At 36.7% G+C, this 12,680-nt stretch overlaps 1 pseudogene; it reads right to left on the bottom strand.

Moving 5' to 3' along the window:
* Positions 1 to 9,654: 9,654 nt before the first annotated feature.
* On the bottom strand, positions 9,655 to 11,308 carry LOC107498050 (annotated as a pseudogene).
* Positions 11,309 to 12,680: the final 1,372 nt, after the last annotated feature.

Genomic DNA, 12,680 nt, shown 5'->3' with positions numbered 1-12,680 from the left:
ACTTACTTTTTTCTCAAATTGCCCTTATTTTGAGTGTCTTTTGTTCTTTGTAATCTGACACAAGAGTATTTGCAACCAGTTATTTTGAATAGGATTTGATACATTTTAGTTAAATATAAAGCTTTTGATCTACAACTTCAACTTTTATAATAAATTATTAAGGTCTAAAGTATAAAAATCAAAATTTTAAATATCAGAAGTGAAAAGTATGTGATCAAAGAATAAAAATTTTTAAATTAAGTATATCTAATTTTGTGGAGAACACATTATAAGATTTGCATTTTTCTCCTTTTATTACAGATAAGTGAAAACATTATCACATGCATTTTTCGTATATGCATTTAAGAATCACAGTTACTTGCTGATAGAGCTTTTCATTCTTCCCTTCATGTCAGTTCTTTATTATCCTTTAGGAAGAATAGGCCTCTTGGCAGAATAAGAATTTAGAAAGAAAGCAGATAGGCTTTAGGACCACCCATAGACGAAAAAAAAAATCATCATAGTTCTCTCTGGAGGTCATTACTTCAATGACCCTACTAGTGTTCAATTCCCAGGAAATGAATTCTGTACCCTCCTTAGGTATTTACACATAGCAACTTGCTTGTAAGTGAATCTGATGGATCTAGTCAAGGTTACATGATTGTGTACTAGCTAAATTTGGAGAATAATAGAAAGTGAATACTTGACTTATTTGGCGTTTAAAGTGTGAGTATAATAATGCAGAAATACAAGTTCATGTAGTGTTCCATATTTTTTAAAGAAAAAACTAAAAATTTTAAAAAATTAAGAAATGAGGGATTGATTAAGCTATCTTTAAAAGTTGTTTCATCTTAGCAATTGAGTTCATATAACTAAACTAAACCAGTACTCTCCAGTGTAAAGTATGTCAAAGATTTAAAGATGAAGTTGAAATTCAACTAAATTGTGGATAGCTCTGCTGCGTCCAGTGAGTGGTAAATCCTGTCACGTCCAACACGGCTCTGGAAAATAAACCTGAGTAGGAATGGTGAGAGATTGAGAAAAAAAGAAGACAGAAAACGGATCAGGAGGTCCACTATCCACTGATGATGAAGTAGTGGCCCAGTTTTATTTTTGCAAGCTGCTTTAATACAAGAGCATACAATTGCTAACTAAAAGAAAATTATCCCCACCCAACCTACACACCCTGCTACAATCTTTTGCATTTCAATCTGCTCAAATCTATGAGGTACTCCCTGCCTCAGAGCAACATGGCATTATTCTCTGATCGGTTTGTACTTGCCCATTCTTAGGAGGGTTCCTAGAGATGACGCAAGCCTTGGTTGACCTCACAGATTGCAAGGACCTTGTCAGTTTGCAATCCACTCTCCACATAGTGTTCAAATCTAAGACCCATGATGCCAATTGAGAGTAATTATGAGCCTTTATTAGCCGGTTGGTGACTAACTCTCTCTACGATGCAGGGTCAGAGAATCAGCCCCAAGTTTCCAGAGGAGGTAGCTTATAAAGCCTAAAACTACATTAGGCAAGCAGGTTTACAGAAGCAGAAGTTAGCTATTAGTATATCTTTGTACAGGACATCCCCTAGAACTACACCCTAATTAAACATTAAACAAGGAAGGAGATTATAGAAGTGGATTGGCTGTTATCGTCTGGTACATAGATATATTGTTTCTGGGGGACTCTTAAATCTTATAGCAAACAGAGTCTGGTAGACAGTTCTGTTATCTGCATCCTGGTGGTGATGTTGTTTTTTTTTCCCCTGGGAGCTGGCGCTTGAAGATATCGCTCCCTGTCTTGTCTTTGTGACTAGCTTACTGGAGAATTTTCAATTTTTCCATTTTTTTTTTTTTGCAGAATAGAAAAAGCTATTTCTCAAATTCATATTGAATTGTAATATGAATAGCTCAAGTAATCTTGAAAAAGAAGGTAGAGGACTTACACTTTCTGATTGAAATACTTGGTTAAAGCTACAGTAACCAAAACAGTATGGTACTGGAATAAGGACAGACATATAGACCAAAGTAATAGAATTGAGAGTCCAGAAATAAAGCCATACATGTATGGCCAACTGTTTTTTTTTTTTTTAATATTTATTTATTTTATTTTGTGTAAATATGTATATTTTTAATTGTGGTAATAAAACACATAAAATCTACTATCTTAACTATTTTTAAGTGTAGTATTCAGGAATGTTAAGTATATTCATACTGTTGTGGAACACATCTCTAGAACTTTTTATCTTGCAAAATTGAAACTCTATATCCATTAAACAACTTTCCATTTACCCCTCCCCCACACAATGGTAACTACCATTTTACTTTCTGTTTCTATCAATGTGAGTACTTTATATATTTCATGTAAGTGAAATCATACAGTATTTGCCTTTTTGTGCCTGACATTTCATTTAGCGTAATGTCTTCAATGTTTATCCATGTTGTAGCATGTGACAAGATTTCCTTCCTTTTTAAAACTGAATAATATTCCATTGTATATGTATATGAAACTTTATTTATCTTTCCAAGGATATTTGGGTTTCTTCTTTCTCTTGGTTATTGTGAATAATGCTGCTATGAACATGGGCGTGCAAATATTTCTTTGAGACTCTTATTCAATTCTTTTAATATTCTGAAAGTGAAATTGCTGTGTCATATGGTAGTTCTATTTTTAATATTTTGAACAATTTCCCTACTGTTCAGACCTATTTATGATATTTACACTCTTGCTAAAACTGAACCTATGATGACTACATAGATGTTGCTCCAGAGGACAGAATAGTTTGGAATAAAAGCCTTTGGTGCTTCTGCCTTTAGTCTTCTCTATGAGACTACTATTTGGGGAAATAGAGGCAGTTATATTTATCTGTAGAACACGGATTTCAAACCATGTTCAGAGATGCAGTCATAGAGAATGCTAGTCAGAGACCCTGTTCCCAGAAATTTGACTCACCCTAATGCCTTTTAATTACCTCCTCCAAAAGTCCAGTAATCTGAACTTTGAGAGGACTAAATGCTCTCAGGTTCTCAGAAAGTTAGCATCATTATTCCTTCTGCCAGGAATACTCTGCCTAAAAAAGCCCCCATCCTTTATTCTTGATCTCAGTCCATTGCTAATTTCTTTTTAGGACTTGAACCACATTTTAGTCATTTTGTTTCTATTTACATTTGACCCTTGAACAACATGGATTTGGACTACCTGGATTCACTTATATACCCAGATTTTTTTTTTTTAATATACAGTCTGCCTTTGGCATTTTTGGGTTTTGCATTCATGGATTCAACCAACCATGGCTAAAAAAATATATTTTCCGTCTAGGTTGGGGATCCACAATTTGGAGAGCTGACTGTACATATTGTTCTATGCCATTTTATATAGATGACTTAAGCATCCCAGATTTGGGTATCTGCAGGAGTCCTGGAACCAGTCCCCCTATGGATACCAAGAGAAGACTGTAAGTTTTGAGGGAGTCAGAGTTACATGTGGCTTTTCAACTGTGCAAGGATCAGTGCACCTAACCCTGGTGTTGTTCAACGGTTACATGTTCTTGTTTTCATCTTTTTGGGTCCAGTAGAAACTAAGTTTCTTGAGGACACATGCTATTTCTGTCTTGTTCAGTTGTAAAGTACTTGTCACACAACAAGAATCTCGTGTATACTTGTTAAATAAGAGTTTTACCTTTATGTGTGAACTGACAACCAGATGACAGTATTAAAAAAAGGCAAAGGCTGAAAATTAAATTTTAAGAAACTTCCAAGCTTTATCCAAGTTGGAAGTGAATCAGATCAGTAAAGGAAAACAGCAGTCATTGACTTGAGCCCTTAATTTTCCAATCAAGAATCGGATACCTTTATCTATTAGGCCATGAGGTCAATCTGTGGAGAACCTCTGTCACGTAAGATACAAAGAGTATGTAGGGAGGTGAGGAAGGGGCTTTCCTTTCTCTGATTCTGAAGACTGAGGTTAATAAAGAGTTCCTTGTTTCACATTAAATTCATCAACAGTTAAAACTATAACACCCTCTAAAATTGCAAAAACTGAATATATAGTCATCAGGAGCTATTCATTAATGTAATGTAATCCTGTCAAAGTCTTTGATTAATGACTTTGAGAGATAGGTTAGGGAGGAAGCTGATGCAGAAACCCTTACAGAAAACAGCAAAGAGGAGGGAAAGAGCTCAGACATATGGTACATATGGAGGGTGGGAGTCTGAAATAAATGATGGTGGTGGTGGATGAAGGTCCATGATGGCCCAAAAGCTTCACAGACAGTTTTTCTGGAAGTACAGGGTTGGCTTAAGCCTTGAAAAAAGTGGTTATTCATTTTATTTATACTGTAGGTTTAAAAAGAATAAAGTGAATGGATTCTGTTGCAGAACTTGGTGTCTTCTATGCTTTACTTGAAGATTTCCCAAGTTTAACTTGCTCTTGACAAGATGTCCACTGGTCCATTTGTGGGTTAATCTACAGAGCAAGAGGGTCTTTTTTTTCTTTTTCTCTTTCCTTCCTTCCTTCCTTCCTTCCTTCCTTCCTTCCTTCCTTCCTTCCTTCCTTCCTTCCTTCCTTCTTTCTTTCTTTCTTTCTTTTCTTTTCTTTTCTTTCTTTCTTTCTAGAACCTCATGGCTCATGGTTGCCAAAAGTGAGGGAGGAATAGGAAAAATGCAAAATATCCATCTTCTAGAAACAAAATGATAACACTTGTCTATTCATTCACTCAATGGTGTTAGTCCTTTGAAAATGATGAGTTATTTGAAACAAAACCAAATTAAAGCAAAATTTCTTTTCTCCTGCGTCTTACAATCTTCCACAAAGAGTTTTTCTCATCAATATCTCCCATTTCTCCCACTGTTTTCTCCTACAGTAGTTTCTCTTCAGGTTAAGGTAAAACTCAAATAATCACTAAATCCTACAGTCAACATTTTGGGAGTGACTATCATAGCTCAGGGTTGGAATCTAAGGACATTGATGAGGGAGAGACTATAGGATGGGGCAGAGGGTGTTCCAGAGCACAAGATTTGTAGTAATAACACATGTGCTTTCCTGTCCTTTCAATACAAGATCATATAAACTGTTGCAGTGCACAAAAAGGGACACAAATATGCCAATTCATTTTAGGATGGTAATATAAGAGAAAAATGTTTCCCTCTACTCTCTTAAGGTTTCTGACTGTGTCTGAAAATTAAAATGATAAAGACAGATTAACATAAGAAAAGCATACAAATTTATTTAATGTAAGTTTTACATGACACAGGAGTTTTCATAAGGAAATGAAGACCATAAAAAATGGTTAAACCTGAATGTTTTTATGCTGAGTTTTATGGAGAGTGAACAGTTGAGGAGAAATACTATAAGTCAAAAAATATGAGGTAAGCGTGCTAAACTGGGGAAAACTAATCGAGGGTTGTTTGCTAGGATTATTCTTGGTGTCTCCGTGTCTTCTGAGATAAGGATTCTCTTTTCCTCTGAGTATAGGAAATTCATCTCTCACTTGAGTATTTTATAATCTGTTTCGGGGGAGAAGGGTTGGTAGAACGTCAGAGTAACTTTTGTGCTTTTGCCATTTTCTCTAACTCCTTTAGCTTAAAATATTCAATAGGCGAAGGTGCCATATTTTGAGTAGCATGTCCTCAACCCCATCATATCTCTTGGGTAAAACATGAAGAAAGATTTACAATTTCTGTTTGCCAAACATTTTCACTCCTAAATATCAGTTTCTGCAAGGGATGAGGATATTTAGTCATATTACTTTTGGAATAGGGCCACAAGAAAATAATTTCAATTAAACCCAAGATCTAGCCATGGAACTTTAAACCTTAAGTCTATTGCTCTGCCAATTAAACTATTTTGATCATTAAGAACATTGTAGGAAATCTTCACAGAAAGCAATTGTTTGGCAAATGGGCTTTCCGAACTGCTAATCATTTTAATGGAAAGCCACATGAACCCTGGGTAGGGCTGATTTAACGAGAAAAATAAATGCATTTTTTGTTTCCAGGGTACTAGGTAATGGTTCAGCCTATTTGCCCCAAACCTCACAGAAAAGAATTTTCACACTTTCTCTCTAAATTGGTTAGACCCTAACTTCTCTCTTCCTTTCCCCTCCTCTTCTTTGATTACTTAACAGATTTCACTTCCCCCACTTACAAATAACATTCGGATTGAAAATCTCAGAATTTATACTTCAGAGAGGAAAAAAGGAAATTTAAAAAGAAAACATTTCTACATAGTGATATTAACATCTATAGGTATCTATTGAATCCCAATTTGATAAACCTCATGGCTGCAAAAGTTTCTGCTTTGTTATTGACCATGACATGTCCCTCAGTCCCTAGGTAGGCAAGAGAATTCTGCTTTCTACTGAAAAAGAAAACTATGGTTTCAAATCTGGGAGCTTTTCAATGAAGGAGAGTGATGTAAAGCTAAACAACTACAGATTACTGCTTCTCTACTATTATGGCCCAAATTTCAGAAATAAAATCATTTTTGAGGCAAGACTGGTAGTACAGGGACATCCTCCAGGATTCAGCTCTGAAAATTTTTCCTTCAAATCTTTCCTTGTTTTAGCCCTGGCAGGGGTAGATAAGGCCAAATTGGTATTTTCCAGCCTGATGCCATCTTTGGCTAAGGCATGACCTTTGGCTAATTTTAATATCATTATAATCTCATCCACATTACAAATACTGCAGCTCCCATTATGCATCTGAAGCCACAGTTCCAGAAACACCACAGAGGAAGAAAAATTGAGAAACAGCTCTCTGCCCACTGGAACAGACAACAAGCCTAGGTCTCCACCATATTTTCCTGGACTCTGCCTCTAGGGAGAACAAAAAGTTTATAATCAGCCATCGTGGGGCAACTCACGTTCTCTCTCTCTCATAAGCCTGCACTTGTCCCCTCTTCAGCGTGTACTTTCCCTTTAATAAATCTTGCACTTTCCTACTTGCTGTTTCTCATACCCTTGAATTCTTTCCTACGGAATAAGACAAGAACCATTCGGGCAACACCAGGATGTATAATTTTAAGACAAAGAATATGCTAGAGTTCATAATTTTATTAATAATTCTTTGGCCAAAGAGTACAAATACAGTCAGAATATTAATACCTTAGCAAACAAATTTATAAATCTGAACGTGGGTCACGAATCTGGCTGAGAATAAGTTTTGCATGACAAGTAGCACCCTTCGGAAAAAGGTGGGCACATTCCAGAGGAGATAACATTGAACATTTGAAATCTAAACTCTTAAGTGAATTCTCTTGAATTTTCATCTTGCATTCATACCACTTGCAAAAAAAGATTGGTCTCCTGTAACTCAATTTTGTATTTTTTATTTTTTACTCTTCCTATTGTTCTTATACTTGATTAGACTAGACTGACTATAGATTATGCCTTAAATATGATGTTGGCTTTGGATGCATATAGATGATCTTGATTCAATTATGAAAACATTTGTTTTTTAGTTTTAGGATATAGTAGAAGCATAGATGCAATCTTCTTCAATTTGCCAGGATAGCTTTTTATTTCTTTATTTTATTTATTTTTATTTTTTATTTTTTTTGGTCACCACTCTGTATATCATATCCCTAGGCCTTATTTGTCTTATAACTGAAAGCTTGCACCTTTTGACAACTTTCATTCATTTTGCTTCCCACCCTCACCCCTCACCTTTGACAATCACTAATCTGTTCTTTGTAACTATGAGATTTTTTTTTTTAGATTCCATATTAAAAGTAGAATCATACAGTATTTGTCTTTCTCTGACTTATTTCACTTACTATAATGAATCAAGTTTCCTCCATGTTGTCACAAATGTCAGGATTTTCTCCTTTATAGCTAAATAATTCGCTGATGGACACTTAGGCTGTTTCCATATTTTGGCTATTGTAAATAATGTTGCAATGAACATGGGAGTGCAGATATCTTTTCAAGATAGTGATTTCACTTTCTTTGGGTAAATACCCCGAAGTGGAATTGCTGGGTCATATGGTAGTTCTATTTTTAATTTTTTGAGGAACCTCCATACTATTTTCCATGGTGGCTGTACCAATTTACATTCCTACTAACAGTGAATAATGATTCCCTTTTCTTCTCATCTTTGCTAACACATATTCTTTCTTATCTTTTTGATAATAGCCATTGTAACAGTCCTTAGATGATATTTTATTGTGGCTTTGATTTGCATTTCCTTGATTATTATGTAATGTTGAACACCTTTTCATGTTCTGTGGCCATTTGTATGTCTTTGGAAAAACGTCTTCAATCCTTGCCCATTTTTTAATTGGATTTTTTTTCTGTTAAGTTGTATGAGTTCTTTTTATATTTTTGGATATTAACCCTTTATTAGTTATATGATTTGCAAATATTTTATCTCATTAATCGGGTTTTCTTTTCCTTTTTAAAAATCCCTTCCCATATGTGTATCCCTTAACAACGTGTTATTCAGTTTTACTTCTTTCGAGCTTTATAAAAATATCAATCTTTGTAATCTATTTTTCCTTAAGGATGTTTATTTTAATAATGTTCATAAGGTTTAAAACTACAAAGAACATGATGTTCATCAAGAAGAGAGTTGCTAAGTAAAATATTTGTTCATATAATAAAATAATATGCAGTAATAAAGTATAACTATAACACTGCCATGTAAAGGGCTACAAGACATTGAGCAACTTGCACAACACATGTACACGTAGAATGCCACTTATATCTTTTGATAGCACCCACAAAACAATACTATATACTGTTGGTTCTGCTGTCATGCTTGTTTCTAAAACAGTTTGTTATAACACAACTAATAATTAGGAAATAATTTGAGCATAACACAAATTTTGTGATTGCTTAAGTGAAATTTCAACCATGAGAAACTAGGAGAAAACAGCAATCCATCCACACCAGCTACCTTAATCCATAGTGTGTGTCAGCAGCCACAACCTTCTGCTGCACTTTAGATAAGTCCCTTTCGACCAATATTCACAAGCCAACATCTGAGCATTTTCAAGGTAAAAGCCACATTTATTCTAGAATTTACCCATGTCTTACCAATTTAATGTGTTTAAAATTATGCTTCAACTTCTATTGAGTTCTCATACTTTTTAAATTTAATGTCACTGACAAGGTTTTTGAGTGTGGTGCCCCTTCACTCTACTTTTTGTTGGAAGTCCTGTGGTTTTGACTTTGTAGTTTCTTATAGCACAGTGACTTTTTAGAAACATGTGTTGCATTACAGCAGAACTAACTGTATTTCAATAGGTACATCTACAAATAACTTGTTTTATTAAAATTGTTAGCACTATAGTTAATCAAAATGAGTTTAGTTTATACAGTAATCATACAAAGCAACAGAACATGTAATCTTGTTCCGCAAGGAAAACTGGAGAAATACTTAATAGACCTAATCCTAGCTTTGACATCAACTTGCTGTTGCCAGAACATGTGGACAAATGATTTGACCTTGCTGAATATCTCACTGTTAATTTTGGAATAATGATTTCCCCCTAATCAAATATAGCTATCAGCAGATATCAATGAAGTAACTGGCTTTCAAAGCACTGTACAAAATATGATGAGATGTCGTAGTATTACTTTTAAGAAAAAGTAGTAATCATGGGAAAAATAAACAAGAGAGTAATTGAGTGCCCAAGCTTTTTAAATTTGAGTCTGAGAATTGAGTAGCATTCCTTACTTCATGGTAAGTGTCCTCTGGCATGCGACGCTAAGCTGAAAATATGCTGCACCAATGACCTCATATATGCGTATCCCATTTTTGTGTAGGCATGGACAGCTGAGGCCAGCCTACTTCCTTTCTTTCCTTGGCAGCGGCCCACTAGGGCTGCAAGAGTCTTCAGTCTTATCCTGGGATCATATTTCCAAACTAAGAGGTGCTGGATTGTTAAGCTGCTCTCAAGGCCCAAATTCACACCTCGATCATCCTCTAACTATAGCCGGGAGTGCAAAACAGAGAGTAATTGGTAGTATTTTTTGAGTTCTTGGTGCAAGGCAACACAAATACTCTGACCTACGACTCCAAATGAATGATCTAGACTCCTCTGGTCCGTATTTTCTCTTTTTATTATGTAACCATCCCAATTCAGCAAGTCTGACTGTCCTATCTCTCAAGGGTTTATTTAGGTTTGCCTTTCCCTCCACTTTGTAACAGTTTTTGGTGTCGCTCATCTTGATGTTTTTGCTATCTATGCCTTGGAATATGCATAAAATGTCTCTGACAAGGGCTGCCTCAGTAATTTCCACAGCACCGCTTGCATCTCCTTCTCTCCTTGGCCTTGTCACATTGTGAGACAGTGTCGGGAATACCTTTTGAGGTAGTAGTTTGTAAAGAGGTTGGTTTGTAGTTAAAGTTCATGTAATACGTGACTCCCAACTGCTGTCGAAGACAGTCTCTGATTCTTGCAGCTTGATGAGACTGTCTCCAAAAAAGAGATTGTGTGGGGGTTGGGCCATTTAGGGCAGATTCTTGCAGCTTGATGAGACTGTCTCCAAAAAAGAGATTGTGTGGGGGTTGGGCCATTTAGGGCAGATTCTTGCAGCTTGATGAGACTGTCTCCAAAAGAGATTGTGTGGGGGTTGGGCCATTTAGGGCAGGATTCCCCGGCCCCTGGCTGTGAACCACTACTGATCTGTGGCCTTTTAGGAACCGGGCCACAAACCGGGAGGTGAGTGGCAGACAAGCAGTGAAGCTTCATGTGTATTTGCAGCTGCTCCCCAGTGCTAGCATCACCACCTCAGCTCTACCTCAGATCATTGGACATTAGATTTTCATAGGAGGACTGGTCCTTAGTGCTATAAAGGTTGAGGACTGCTGATTTAGGGCATACATGTTTATACTGTTAATGCCACTGCTTCCCATACTGCCAGAGCACTGAGCTAGCTGACTGGGTGCTGTGATCCTGGTAGTTCAATGAGAGAGTCTGAGCCCTGGCCATAGTCATAGGGAGTTGAGTGAGCATCTCTTGGTAATGCTCAAACAAATAATGTGGAATAACTAGAAACCTTGTTTGGCTGTTTGTGTGGATCCTTGTTTAGGCTTAGCAAGAGGTAAAGAATTGACCATTTTATTTTTCAGAACTCTCAGCAAATGAAATTTCTGTGATGTTCTAAAAACAATGTAGCATCTGCTTCCTTTCTTTGTTGAATACATTCTTTTTTGAATTTTTTCAGCTACTAGAAATTCATCTCTTTCAACAATTGGGGCAAAGTTGCTGCCAAGAACTCACATAGCATACTGGATTGTTGGGCTATATTGGCTTCACTCTTGCTCAGGATCCAGCAGCACAGGTTCTGCAGAAAGACATTTGGCAACTTCTGGTCAAGGGTTTCCATCCTCAGCCCGGGACTGCTCATGGGGCCTCACAGAGCCACTGGCCCTTGTCTGCCCTCCCTGAGGCTGGCGTGCTAAGGAGGCCTTCTCTGCACAGTCACTTGCATTGCCAGTGTCCCACCTGTGCCCTGAGGACTCTCATCAGCCTAAGGTCCTGTGCACTTGTGATCTTTTTTCACTTAAGAAGATGTTTGTAAGACTTATGCATTTCTTTCTATTGCTTTATAAAGTGGTCTTGTGTGAATATACCACAAATTTACAATTCTGCTGGCCATTTACTTTGTTTCCAATTTTCTTTTTTTTGAACAGTAGTACTACAAACATCCTTATATATTCTCCTGGTGCACATGTACAAAAATTTAATATGAGAGTGTCTACCGATGGTTGTTGGTGCCAACTCAACACCAACAGGAATCTTCAATTTGGAATGTGATGAAGAAGGGAACTTTATTTAGTTGCAAACAGCTCAATTGTGATACAGTATGGCTGTGAGAACAGCACAGCTATGGAACAGCTCAATAGTGCTACAGCTTAATTATGAAGCATCAGGGTTGTAGAACAGCATGGTGGTGAGATGGCCCTAGACAAGGCAGCCCTAGGGTAAAGGATTCTTTTCAACTAGACAGGTCTGCTCTGCTTCAGACTGCTCTGCTTTGCCCTGTACAGATCTTTAGTGTTTTATCTACAGCCCTAGCCAGCGAAATGCAGTCTTCAGTCTTTGGCGGAAAGAGAAAGTGTGCTCCTCCCTTTCATTTTGTTGATTGTTTCCTTTGTAGTGCAGAAGCTTTTTAGTTTGATATAGTCTCACATGTTTTTTTTTTTTTTTTTTTTTTTTTGCTTTTGTTTCCTTTGCTTTGGTATTAAATTCCAAAAGTTATCCAAGACTGATATCAAGGAGCTTACCTCTTTATGTTTTCTTCTGGGACTTTTATGATTTCAGGTTTTACATTCAAGTCTTTAATATGTTTTGAGTTAACTTTTGTGTATATAACATAGAAAAGGGCCTGAGAATTACAGAAATTGACAAAATATTAAACCAGATTGCATTCAACCCTGCTCCATGCTGCTAGACATGGGAACCTGGCTCATCAGCACAGGGCCAGAACCTACAGGAAGATTCTTGTTGAGATTATTAATAACTACTTTTCCATGCCTTTAATGCTGCATGCCCACACCCAGAAAGGAAAATAGATATAAACCTAATTCCTTAAACTTTGGGATCTCATTTTCTGTCTTGAGGAGGAAACCATGTCTCTGTCTGTGGAGCGTGATTCCTTCTCTAATAAACTTTCCTTTTTTCTCTGGCTTGTGTTTGAATTCTTTCCTGCACCAAGTCAAAGACCCTCTCTCAGTAGGCATAGGGCTCGAGTCTCT

This window comes from Rousettus aegyptiacus, unplaced genomic scaffold, assembly GCF_014176215.1.
Source record: "Rousettus aegyptiacus isolate mRouAeg1 unplaced genomic scaffold, mRouAeg1.p scaffold_m13_p_1, whole genome shotgun sequence".
Taxonomy (NCBI): Eukaryota; Metazoa; Chordata; class Mammalia; order Chiroptera; family Pteropodidae; genus Rousettus; species Rousettus aegyptiacus.
Note: the sequence above shows the minus strand (reverse complement) of the source record. Positions and strands in the feature narration are given on the sequence as shown.